The following is a 12,734-nucleotide window of genomic DNA, read 5'->3' as shown; positions in this document are numbered from 1 at the left end:
GAAATAGCTTTATACCCACATCTTAACAGCATTCTTAATCTACGGTCTTTACTCCTCCTCATTTAAAGCCCAGTGCCCACAGTCATCACAACCGTGGTGTCCCTTGCAGCTTGTCTTATGATTTTATGTCACTTACTTGTGCTCTGAACTCGGTGTGATTTCCCCATTAAAGCAAACAGCCATTGGAAAATCGCGCTTCTGATTGGATCATGGCGTAACTGAAAACACCTTTGAAAACCGACAGTACTTACATAATGTTGACAGGGATGTGGAGGTCCCGCTTTGTAGGGGCAAGATGCAGAACAGAATCAAGGGCAAAGGGCAGCTGCCAGAAAACATATGTTTGGTTTGAGTGTGAAACATTTCCTCAGGCTTGTGTGTCTGAACACCGGACTGTGCTGATGACTCAGCTTCAGGAAGTGGTGGGACCTTTGAGACATACGGCCTACCTATGGTGGGTCACCAGACACAGGCCTTTGAAAGCTGTATCTACTTCTGCCTCTAGATTAGTCTCTCTGCCCATGGGCTGACTCATGAGGTGAGGTCTGCTGCATGCTTCTGACATCATGTGGCTGTTTTACCAAGCCTTCCCCACCAATTCTGCCCATGAGCTATAATAACCCCGCCCCCTGAAGTTCCGACGAATATTTCTGTCTCAGATTTTATCAAAGTAATTAATAAAGGTATCAGGTTACACTTTCATCTTAATGTACAGAACCGATCTTTATAACTGTATATACTCTCTATTTTTCTTAGCAAAAGTAAAGACAAATTAGAGAACTCAAGAGCTTGTGGTATATGGAGAACACAAATCCAGAGATTATGGTAACTCCAAAGTGAATATTATCTACTACTCTTACAGAATCTCAAAACCAGAGCCACCATGATAAAACAGTTATACTGTGATGTCAAGGCAGGAGACACTGAATTACTGATATAATTTATGTGAGCAAATTTAATCATTTTAAATGATTCAGACATAAATAGGCATGTCATTAAACATAAAGCGTCAGGAAAGGATTACAAAACTTGTAAGATCCATCTTCGCTGGTAAATTTGAGTTAATCAGTGTTTACTCTGGGGGAAGGAACCTTCCAATTCCATGCTTAATAGCCCAAACGTCAGTTAACTTCCAACGGAAAACACCGTATTGCTTGGGCAGGGGTTTCCTGCAAGAAATGAATCTTTCAGGTGCAGTAATCGTGGCAAAGTTTGTTTTCGGTTGTCTAGAACACTGCTGCATCTTTAAATCTTTCTACTTGTTAATTGCAGGGAGTTATTCGCCTACATTTCTCATGCTATTCTGACATTTTAAACACCTTGAAGAAGTTATATCTATATAAAATAAATAAGCTATTAAAATGTCACCGTGTGTTTCTGTGTTCTTGCTACAGGATACTTGTGAGGGCATCATCTTTTTTTTTTTCCAAATTAAACATTCAAGAACATTAAAGCAGGAATCAGGCACTTAGATTCAGTCCTGGTGGGAAGTACCTTGGGACCTTGGGAAAATGACAAAACTATATGCTACGTTTGCATTTGTTAATGAGGAGACTGCCAGAATTTGAATGGGGCTGGTGTGAACTCACCGGAAAGCCTGAGAAGAGAACAGACTGTCACAAAACTCAGACTTATATGTGGGATGTTGCCGGGAATAAAGGAAAAATCAAAGCCATAATACATAGAGAAACTTTGGATAACTAGGGATGAAGCTCAGTGGTTAGGCATTTACCTAGCATGAAGAAGACTCAGTAAATCTGAATTTGATATTCCAAAGGCTGAGACAGAAGAATTACCATGAGTTTGAGGTCAGCTGTGCTACACTGTAAATTCCAGGCCAATCTCCCCTACAAAACAAAACCCTGTGTCAATAAATAAAACTGACAACATAGGGCCTGAGATGACTCTGATGGCTACATCTGTAAAGGAGGTGCCACAAAAGCATCAGGACCTCAGTTCCAGAAATCAAACCAAAAAACCAGGCATGCCAGCATTGTTTGCTCTGATCTCAGCATTGGGCAGGTAAAGATGGGCAAACCCTTAGAACTAACCAAGCCTATGAACCTCTCAGTGAGAGACTCCTCACATACACACACACACACACACACACACACACACACACACACACACACACTTTTTGCATTATGACTTATAAAACTTTCATTGAAAAGGGAACCATAAATAAGAAAATAATGCTAACTGAATGTAATTCAAGTTGTTTGGTTGAAAACTCTCTCTAAAAAGAGAACAGGTTACACAAGCAGAAATGCATTCATCAGAGAAAGGACTGGAAGAGCTTGAAGGGGCTCGAGACCCCATATGTACAACAATGCCAACCAACCAGAGCTTCCAGGGACTAAGCCACTACCCAAAGACTATACATGGACTGACCCTGGGCTCTGACCTCATAGGCAGCAATGAATATCTTAGTAAGAGCACCAGTGGAAGGGGAAGCCCTTGGTCCTGCCAAGACTGAACCCCCAGTGAACGTGATTGTTTGGGGGAGGGCGGTAATGGGGGGAGGATGCGGAGGGGAACACATATAGAAGGGGAGGGGGAGGGGTTAGGGCGATGTTGGCCTGGAAACCGGGAAAGGGAATAACAATCGAAATGTAAATAAGAAATTCTCAAGTTAATAAAGATGAAAAAAAAAAAGAAATGCATTCACAAGTCACCACAAATGCTCCCCAAAATACCTTTGTGTATCTCTGCCCCTTATCCTTCACCAAGATACTTGACACCTTGCCCAAGCTTGGTTTCTCTGTTGGTATGACAAACACTACAAATGAAAACAACATAGGTATGTATTAATTTTCCATTGTATAGTTCGTCATGGAGGAAGAGGAGGGCAGAAACTGAAGCAGAAACCATGGAGAAAAACTGTTTAATGGTTTGCTTCCGAGATCATGATCATCTACCCTTCTTATGCCTCCTGTTTCCAGATGCCCAGGCATGGCAATGCCCACAATGGTGTGGGCCCTCTTCCATGAATTAACAGTCTAGAGAACACTCCCACAGACACGCCCATAGGCCCCATGGAAACAATTCCTCAGTTACCATTCCCTCTTCCCGGGTGCATCAGGGTGACAACTGAAGCTAACTGTGACACCCCTTCATCAAAGTCACTTAGCAGAAATTTAGAAAAATTTTTATCAAATAGAGAACATATGACAGGTACTATCAAGTTAGCTTGATCTTGCAACATAAGCACTGTGGTTTAAATGCCAGTGCCTCACTCAATATTCATGTTACAACTTAATCATCAAAGCACCTACATTAAAAGTTGTCACCTCTGGGATTTAATGGTGTCCTGGGAGTAGAGCATCAACACAATTAGCACCATAGCAAAAGGGTGACAGGGTGAAAGGACCCTCTTCATTGTGTCCCACCACTAAGGACATAGCACACATCCCTTCCAAAGGATGCTGCAGCAAGGCAGCTGTTTGGAATAAGCACAGTCTTGGCAGACAAGGACCTTCATCTTAGTGTTTCCAATCTCAAGAACTGAGAGACAGAGGAACTTCTGCTGCTATGATCACCCGATCTGCAGGATTTTGTTACAGTAGCACCAATAAACCAGGACAATGCATAACCACTGGGCTTTGATATCCCAGAGCAGTGGCCAAGATCTCATCTCATCTTCATAGACACAAGTCTCAATGTGTTGAACAGAGTAACTGGTAATAGTTCTTTGGATAAGAGATGACTGCACACAGTCAAAGGGATTGCCTGGGCCACAGCAACCCCTTGGCCTTGGTTGATAGGCAACCAAGAACTAACACTGCTACCCAAACAGTTACTTTATGTGGTAACTGCTTAGATCCACCATATCATCTATGCAACAGAAACTATTGACCCACTGCAACCATCACATTGGAAAGATATCAAGATTTCTGTGAGGCGTCAAGCCAAAGGCTTCTTTACTACCATGGAAAGTACAGTGAGTGACTTTGGACAGGATTCACTGTAGGAAACACTGGAACCAGTTCTCTTTACTATGGTTTTACCAGAAGAGTAGAGTTTTCGATCATTTCCATCTCCTTGAACAGTATTAACGCTTTTTAACTTCGAACCTCTAAACACTTGTCTTTTAGGTCTTTATAGAAATGGGTCAGTGGCTAAGAGCAGGGCAGGTTCAGGTTCCAGCAACCTCAGCACAGCTCACGATCATCTGTGATTTCAGCCCCAAGTAGTCCAATGCCCTCTCCTGGCTTCCAAGAGTGCTGTAAGCATGCATCCATGTCTGCGTACGATGCAGACATGCAGACAAAACACCCATGCACATAAAATCATGATAAAGTCTCAGAAGAACGCTTAATGGAATAAATTAATAAATCCTTGTCGCCTTACTGTAGAGCAGTAGGATCCCTCCATGTAACTGAACTATCACCCTCCCCTCCACCGGTTCTCACTGCTCTCTCACTACAACTACCTGTTCAAACAAGCAAATATCACAAATTATTGTGCTTTCGTAGAACTGCCCTCAGAACTTCATACTTCCAAAGCTTTCTTTTCCTAGTTCATGTAAAAACCTGTACTATCTGCCTTGAGCCCAGTGTAAAATCGCATTTCATGGGTTATTCCACCTGCGTGCCCTCCTTCTGCTTCCTAGACCTCATCTAAACAGTTATTTCCTGGCTGCCTCAGCAACAGAGTCATGTAGACAGGAAAGGATATAGGGGACGATGATGAAGCTCAACCCTCAGGGCCCACAGCGCACAGCCCCTTCGAGTGCTGAGCACTCATGGGAATTGGTGATTTATCTCCAAGGACATAATAACAACAAGCACTTCTCCACAGGCATTTAACTGCCTTTGTCGTTTTGATGCTATCTATATAGCTTAGGCTGGCCTAGAACTCTTATGTAGTCCAGAAGGATCTTAAACTCAGGATCCGTCAGCCTCTGCCTTCCAAGTGCTGGGATTACAGGTATGTAGACCATGCCAGTCAAAACGAGTTCTGTTTGTTTCCTTGGGATCAAACTCAAAGTCTTGTGCACGCCAGCTAGAATAGTATATTACCACAGAGAATCATCCGTAGTCCTTCCTTCTGAAGAAATTGTCAAAGAAAGAAAACCTATTCATGTAGCCATACTATCAGAATACATTTTATATTAGTATTACATAGTGTTAGGTCTATCTTTATATGAATACATTTTTTAAATTTTGCCAATATTAGATGATTATGATGAAACAAAACTTGAACCAACCTCAATACAAAAGAGAGTATAAAGGACTCCGTTGCGTACTCCAGTACTTAGGTATTGAATCTGAAAGAAAATGCCAGCTCTTTAAATAAAAATATAAATTGGGAAGATGGTGTTGAAAACGGGTTTTTAAATGTGTCCTTAAGATTATTTTATTTCATTGGATGTTTTTCAGCAAAATGAAAGAAAACCTGCAGAAAGTCTTCGTTCCTTCACATTTCTCCCCCTCCCCAGTGATTTAAAACTTTCAGAGGAACGGGACATCTGGACTCTGGGCAATGTGTATTATTACTATCCCCTCAAGAGCAGGCCTAAGTGGATTCTCTTTGTTTAGTCTAGTAAACATAAACAGCAAACATTTATCACAAGACTGATACGTTTGCCTTTTACAGAACAACCCTGGCCAGAAGTTATTAGGAAGCAGATCGGCAGCCCCATTGGACGGAAGCAACGTAATTAGGTAGTCCAGCACTACATTTTGTCAAAACTTTCTGACAACCTAATAACCAGATTGTCATCACATAGGCATTGAAAAATGATACTGGGTTTGTTCTGGCATGAAAATGCCACTGGATTCTGTTGTGCTTTTTTTCAAATGTAAAGTTAAACAAAAGTCTTTAAGAGATGAGACAGGATGCAGCCAGTGGTCGGTGGTATGTCAGTGTGTACACTCCAGTGTGTACACTCCAGTGTGTGCACTCCAGTGTGTACACTCCAGTGTGTACAGTCCAGTGTGTGCACTCCAGTGTGTGCACTCCAGTGTGTGCACTCCAGTGTGTACACTCCAGTGTGTACAGTCCAGTGTGTACAGTCCAGTGTGTGCACTCCAGTGTGTGCACTCCAGTGTGTGCACTCCAGTGTGTGCACTCCAGTGTGTATACTCCAGTGTGTACACTCCAGTGTGTGCACTCCAGTGTGTGCACTCCAGTGTGTGCACTCCAGTGTGTGTACTCCAGTGTGTACACTCCAGTGTGTGCACTCCAGTGTGTGCACTCCAGTGTGTGCACTCCAGTGTGTGCACTCCAGTGTGTGCACTCCAGTGTGTACACTCCAGTGTTTACACTCCAGTGTGTATACTCCAGTGTGTACATTCCACTTGAAAAATGAAGGAGGTAGTTTAAAGTTTAAAGACTCTCTCCAGGAACACCTGTGTGAGTTCAATAATTTGGCATCTGCACATCAAGAAATAAATTATTTTTGAGCTATATACATTTTAATTTGGAATTGTTTACATTTGATTTATCTTTCATTCAAATTAGGTTAGCGGGAACAGGGCTGAGGGACTGTCTAATTCTGAAATGTTGGCATCAGCCAACATCTGCACTTTCAATCCCACCAATGTGATCGAGGAAGGAGTTTTGGTTCCACCAAGAGACTCTAAGCCAGTAGCACACAAGGTTCCCTTCTAGCACTTCGCAGAAGCATCAGATATTTGATTTCAACTGTCCAATTTGATACTTGAATTAGTATCAAATTTCTTTATGATTTTGCATCAAGTGGTCAATTTAACAGTAGTCCTCAGGATTCCTATAAAAGCTATTTAGTATGATCCCTATAGGGATCTTTTAATTTTCTTTCATTTTATTTTTCTTGGATGTTTTATACATTTACATTTCGATTGCTATCCCCTTCCCCCCCTCCCATACCCTTTTCCCCTGCTTCTATGAGGATGCTTCGACTACCACACACCCACACCCACCTCAACACCTTGGCTTTCCCCTACACTGGGAAAACAAGCTTTCACAGGACCAAGGGCTTCTCCTCCTACTGATGCCAGAAAATGCCATCCTCTGCTACATATATGGCTGGAGCCATGGGTCTCTTCATGTGTACTATTTGGTTGATGGTTTAATCCCTGGGAGCACTGGGAGGGTCTGGTTGGTTGATATTGTTGTTCTTCCTATGGGGTTGCAAACCCCTTCAGCTCCTTCAGTCTTTTGTCTAATTCCCCCATTGAGGTCCCCTTGTTCAGTCCAATGGTTGGCTGTGAGCACACTCATCTGTATCAGTAGGGCTCTGTCAGAGCCTCTCAGGAGATAGCCATATCAGACTCCTGTCAGTAAGCACGTCTTTGCATCAGCAATAGTGACTGGGTTTGGTGAATGAACATGGGATAGATCCCCGAGGGGGCAGTCTCTGGATGACCTTTTCTTCAGTCCCTGCTTCAATCTGTGTCTCTGTATTGCCTCCCATGAGTATGTTGTTCTCTTTTCTAAGAAGGAACGAAACATCCACACTTTGGTTTTCCTTCTTCTAGAGCTTCATATGATCTGTGATTTTTTTTCCTTAGGTATTCTAAGCTTTTGGGCTAATATCCACTTAACAGTGAGTGCATACCATGTGTGTGTGTGTGCTTGTGACTGGGTTACCCTATTCAGGATGATATTTCCAAATTCCATGTATTTGCCTAAGAATTTAATGTAGTCATTGTTTTTGATTGCTGAGTAGTACCCCATTGTGTAAATGTACCACGTTTTCTGTATCCATTCCTCTGTTGAAGGGCATCTAGGTTCTTTACAGCTTCTGGCTATTATAAATAAGGCTGCTATAAACATAGGGGAGCATGTGTCCTTGTTATATGTTATACATCTTTTGGATATATGCCCCAGAGTGGTATAGCTGGATCCTCAGTATTATGTCCAATTTTCTGAGGAACTGCCAGACTGATTTCCAGAGCAATTGTATCAGTTTGCAATCCCACCAACAATGGAGGAGTGTTCCTCTTTCTCCACATCCTTGCCAGCACCTACTGTCACTTGAGTTTTTGATCTTAGCCATTGTGACTGGTGTGAGGTGGAATCTCAGGGTTGTTTCGATGTGTATTTCCCTGATGATTAAGGATGTTGAACATTTCTTTAGGTGCTTCTCAGCCATTCAGTATTGCTCTGTTGAAAATTCATGGTTGAGCTTTGTGTCCCATTATTTAATAGAATGATTTGATTCTCCAGAGTCTAACTTCTTGAGTGCTTTGTGTATACTGGATATTAGCCCTCTATCAGATGTAGGGTTGGTAAAGGTCTTTTTCCAATCTGTTGCTGTTTTGTCCTAATGACAATGTCCTTTGCCTTCCATAAGCTTTGCAATTTTAAGAGGTCCCATTTGTTGATTGTTGATCTTAGACCATAAGCCATTGGTGTTCTGTTCAGGAAAATTTCCCCTATGCCTATGTGTTCGAGGCTTTCCCCCACTTTCTGTTCTGTTAGTTTCAGTATATCATCTTTAAGTGGAGGTACAAGATCCACTTGGACTTGAGCTTTGTACAAGGAGATAAGAATGGATCAATTTGCATTCTTCTACATGCTGAACTCCAGTTGAACCAGCACCATTTGGTGAAAATGCTGTCTTTTTTCCATTGGATAGTTTTAGCTCTGTTGTCAAAGATCAATGACCATAGGTGTGTGGGTTCATTTCTGGGTCTTCAAATCTATTCCATTGATCTCCCTGCCGGTCTCTGTACCAATACCACGCAGTACTTATCACGATTGCTCTGTAACACAGCTTGAGGTCATGGGTGGTGATTCCCCCAGAAGTGCTCTTATTGTTGAGAATAGTTTCTGCTACCCTGGGTTTTCCTTTGCTTTCCCAAATGAATTTGCAAGTTGCTCTTTCTAACTCTATGAAGAATTGCCTTGGAATGTTGATGGAGATTGCATTGAATCTGTAGATTGCTTTTGTCAAGATGGCCATTTTTACTATATTAATGCTGCCAATCCATGAGCATGGGAGATCATTACATCTTCTGAGCTCTTCAATTTATTTCTTCAGAGGCTTGAAGTTCTTGTCATACAGATATTTCAATTGCTTAGTTTGTGTCACACCGAGGTATTTTATATTATGTGTGGCTATTGTGAAGGGTGTTGTTTCTCTAATTTCTTTCTTAGTCTGTTTATCCTTTGAGTAGAGGAAGAATACTAATTTGTTTGAGTTAATTGCATATCCAACCTCTTTACTGGAGTTGTGTTTTGGCTGTAGGACTTCTTTGGTAAAATTTTTGGGGTCACTTAGGTATACTATCATATCATCTGCCAATAGTGATAGTTTGACTTCTTTTGTAATTTGTATCCCTTTGAACTCCTTTTGTTGTCTAATTATTCTGGTTAGGATTTTAAATTCTATATTTAATAGGTATAGAGAGAGTGGGCAGCTTTGTCTAGTCCCTGATTTTAGTGAGATTGCTTTAAATTTCTCTCCATTTAGTTTGATCTTGGCTACTGGTTATGCCTTCATTTTTATTAAGTTCTAAAAAGTCTCTAATTTCTTTATTTTTTCCTTGACCATATTATCATTGTGTAAAGCGCTGTTCACTTCCATGTAGATTGGACTTTTGATGTTTTTGTTGTTACTGAAGACCAGCCTTAGTCCACAGTGATCTGATAGGATGCATGAGATTATTTGAAATTTCTTCTATCTATTGAGCCCTGTTTTGTAACCAATTATATGGTTAATTTTGGAGAAGATACCATGAGGTGCTGAGAAGAAGATGTATTCTTTTGTTTTAGGATGAAATGTTCTATAGATATCTGTTAAGTCCATTTGGTTCATAACTTCTGTTAGTTTCTTCATGTCTCCGTTTAGTTTCTGTTTCCATGATCTGTCTATTGATGAGAGTGGGGTGTTGAAGTCTCCCACCATCATTTTGTGAGGTGCAGTGTGTGCTCTGAGCTTCAGTAAAGTTTCTATTATGAATGTAGTTACCCTTGCATTTGGAGCATAGATGTTCATAAATGAGAGTTCACCTTGGCAGATTTTTCTTTTGGTGAGTATGAAGTGTCTTTCCTTATCTTTTTTGATAACTTTTGGTTGCAAGTCAATTTTATTCTATATTAGAATGGGTACTGCAGCTTGTTTCTTGGGACCATTTGCTTGGAAAAAAAATTTCCAGCCTTTTACTCTTAGGTAGGTCTGTCTTGTCACTGCAGTATATTTCTTGTATGCAGCAAAATATTGTGTCCTGTTTACATTTCCAGGCTGTTAGTCTACATCTTTTTATTGGGGAATTGAGTCCATTAGTATTAAGAGATAGTAAGGAATAATGATTGTTATTTCCTGTTATTTTTGTTGTTAGAGGTGGAATTATATTTGTGTCACCATTCTTTTGTGTTTGTTGCATGAAGATTACTTTCTTGCTATTTCTAGAGTGTAGTTTCCCACCTTGTGGTGGAGTTTTCCATCTATTATCCTTTGTAGGGCTGGATTTGTAGAAAGATATTGTGTAAATTTGGTTTTGTCATGGAATATCTTGGTTTCTCCACCTATGGTAATTGGATATAGTAACCTTGGCTGACATTTGTGTTCTCTTAGGGTCTGTATGTCATCTCCCCAGGATTTTCTGCCTTTCATAGTCTCTGGTGAGAAGTCTGGTGTAATTCTGATAGGTCTGCCTTTATATGTTACTTGACCTTTTTCCCTTACTGCTTTTAATATTCTTTCTTCGTTTTTGTCATTTGGTGTTTTCACTATTATGTGATGGGAGGAATTTCTTTTCTGGTTCAATCTGTTTGGAGTTCTGTAGGCTTCTTTTATCTTCATGGGCATCTCTTTCTTTTTATTAGGGAAGTTTTCTTCTATAATTTTGTTGAAGATATTTACTGGCCCATTAAGTTGGGGATCTTTGATCTCTTCTGTATCTATTCCTAGGTTTGGTCTTCTCATTGTGTCTTGGATTTCTCTGATGTTTTGGGTTAGGAGCTTTTTGCTTTTTGCATTTTCTTTGACTATTGTGTCAATGTTTTCTATGGTATTTTCTGCCCCTAAGATTTTCGCTTCAGTCTCTTATATTCTGTTGGTGATGCTTGCATCTATGACTCCTGATCTCTTTCCTAGTTTTTCTATCTCAAGGGTTGTCTCTCATTGTGCTTTCTTTATTGTTTCAATTTTCATTTTTAGGACCTGGATGGTTTTGTTCAATCCTTTCACCTATTTGTTTGTGTTTTCCTGTAACTCTTTAAGGGAGTTTTGTATTTCCCCTTTAAGGGCTTCTACTTGTTTACCTATGTTCTCCTTTATTTCTCTAAGGGAGTTGTTTATGTTCTTCTTAAAGTTCGCTGTCATCATAATGAGATGTGATTTTAAATCCAAATCTTGTTTTTCTGGTGTGTTGAGTTATCTAGTGTTTGCTGTGGTGGGGGAATTGGGTTCTGATGATGCCAAGCAGTCTTGGTTTCTGTTGCTCAGCTTCTTGTGCTTACCTCTCACCATCTGGTTATCTCTGATGTTTGTTGTTGGTCTTGCCTTCTCTGACTGGAGCTTGCCTGTCCTGTGGGCCTGTAAGCCTGTGAGTCTATGATCTTAGGAGTGAGAGTGCTCCTGGGAGACAAGCTCTCTCTGGGCTGCTTTTGGGCCTGGAGGGCTGTAGGACAGCCTTAGCTCTGAGTGCAGATGGAGACTGGAAGTGTCCTGTCACAGGCTGCACTGAGTCTCCTGCCCCAAGCACTCTCAGCAGGTCTTTCCTTGAACCATCACAGAGAGAAAGTGGAGTCCCATTTGTGGGCTTAGGATTGAGAAGGCTCCTGGCAGACCAGCTCTGTGGACAGGTTTTGGGTCCAAGAGCTGTGGGACAGTCCCAGCTCTCAAGAGATAAGAGAATGTTAGGTGCCTGTCCACTGGCATTGCTGGCCATTTGCTCTGGCCCTGGCATTTTGTTCTATCCTCTGTGTTGTGAGATTCCAAGCAACCATCAGTGATACCTGTTTTGCAATTCTCATTTCTGTGAGACAGAGGGAGGCTTCTCCAGGCATTACTTGCACACCCACCAGAGCCTCAATACCACATTCATAGTTTATTATATGGTGCTGGCAAAGAAACAGGGTTTAATATTTTCTGGCTAAATTGGGAGTGTCCCTTTAAAGAAATCCACTATGTGTTTTGGTGCCAAAAGATGGTAATCCAGTATGTAGTCTGACCTGTAAGCCAAATTCTATGCACATTGTGTATAAATGAAAGGAAAAGGTCCTGTGGTTATGGATTATTCTCAGTTATACTTAATTACTAAAAGGAATATTAAGAATGGCCTTAGGTTAAAGAAACAAACCTCTAATTTCCACTTAATTAGTCAATTATAAGAAAAATCTACTCACCTATACAAGAAAAAACTCTCAGGGTGTAGACTTCTAAGATGACCTTTAAAATAGTAATATCCAAAAACTTCGCCATTTGGTCAGCTGGGATCTAAGTGAAGGACCTACTATAAACCACTGTCCAGGTTGCACATGCAAAGTTTGTGGATGAGCTAGTCAGGAAAATAAATAAATGCAAAATTTGGGAAAATTTTTCCCAAATACTTCCAAGCACTTAAATATACAAGTGACCAGTTGGTTCTTGTGTCTTTAAGACACTCTTGAAATTTCAGAGCATTTTCCCAACATATGATTTCATTTAACAGCTTCAAGTCTACACCATTTCTTAAAAGCTAAAAGGAAAGATTCCAAATGTCACAAATATAATGTTGAATAAAAGATACAATATACAAAGGACCCCATACTGTCTGCTTCTGTTTATTACATAACTTTTAAAAACCTATTATCTGGGC

The 12,734-nt window shown here is 40.8% G+C and overlaps 1 protein-coding gene across 5 annotated transcripts in view; it reads right to left on the bottom strand.

Moving 5' to 3' along the window:
• The window catches only part of Fhit (fragile histidine triad diadenosine triphosphatase), a 1,507,501-nt gene that overhangs the window by 1,445,938 nt on the left and 48,829 nt on the right, over positions 1-12,734 (bottom strand). The window contains exon 3 of one of the 5 annotated variants that reach the window (XM_063274603.1): positions 2,697-2,779. The gene's annotated coding sequence lies outside the window, so the exon portion shown is untranslated. 5 annotated transcript variants of the gene reach the window in all.

This window comes from Rattus norvegicus, chromosome 15 (genome assembly GCF_036323735.1).
Source record: "Rattus norvegicus strain BN/NHsdMcwi chromosome 15, GRCr8, whole genome shotgun sequence".
Lineage (NCBI taxonomy): Eukaryota > Metazoa > Chordata > Mammalia > Rodentia > Muridae > Rattus > Rattus norvegicus.
Note: the sequence above shows the minus strand (reverse complement) of the source record. Positions and strands in the feature narration are given on the sequence as shown.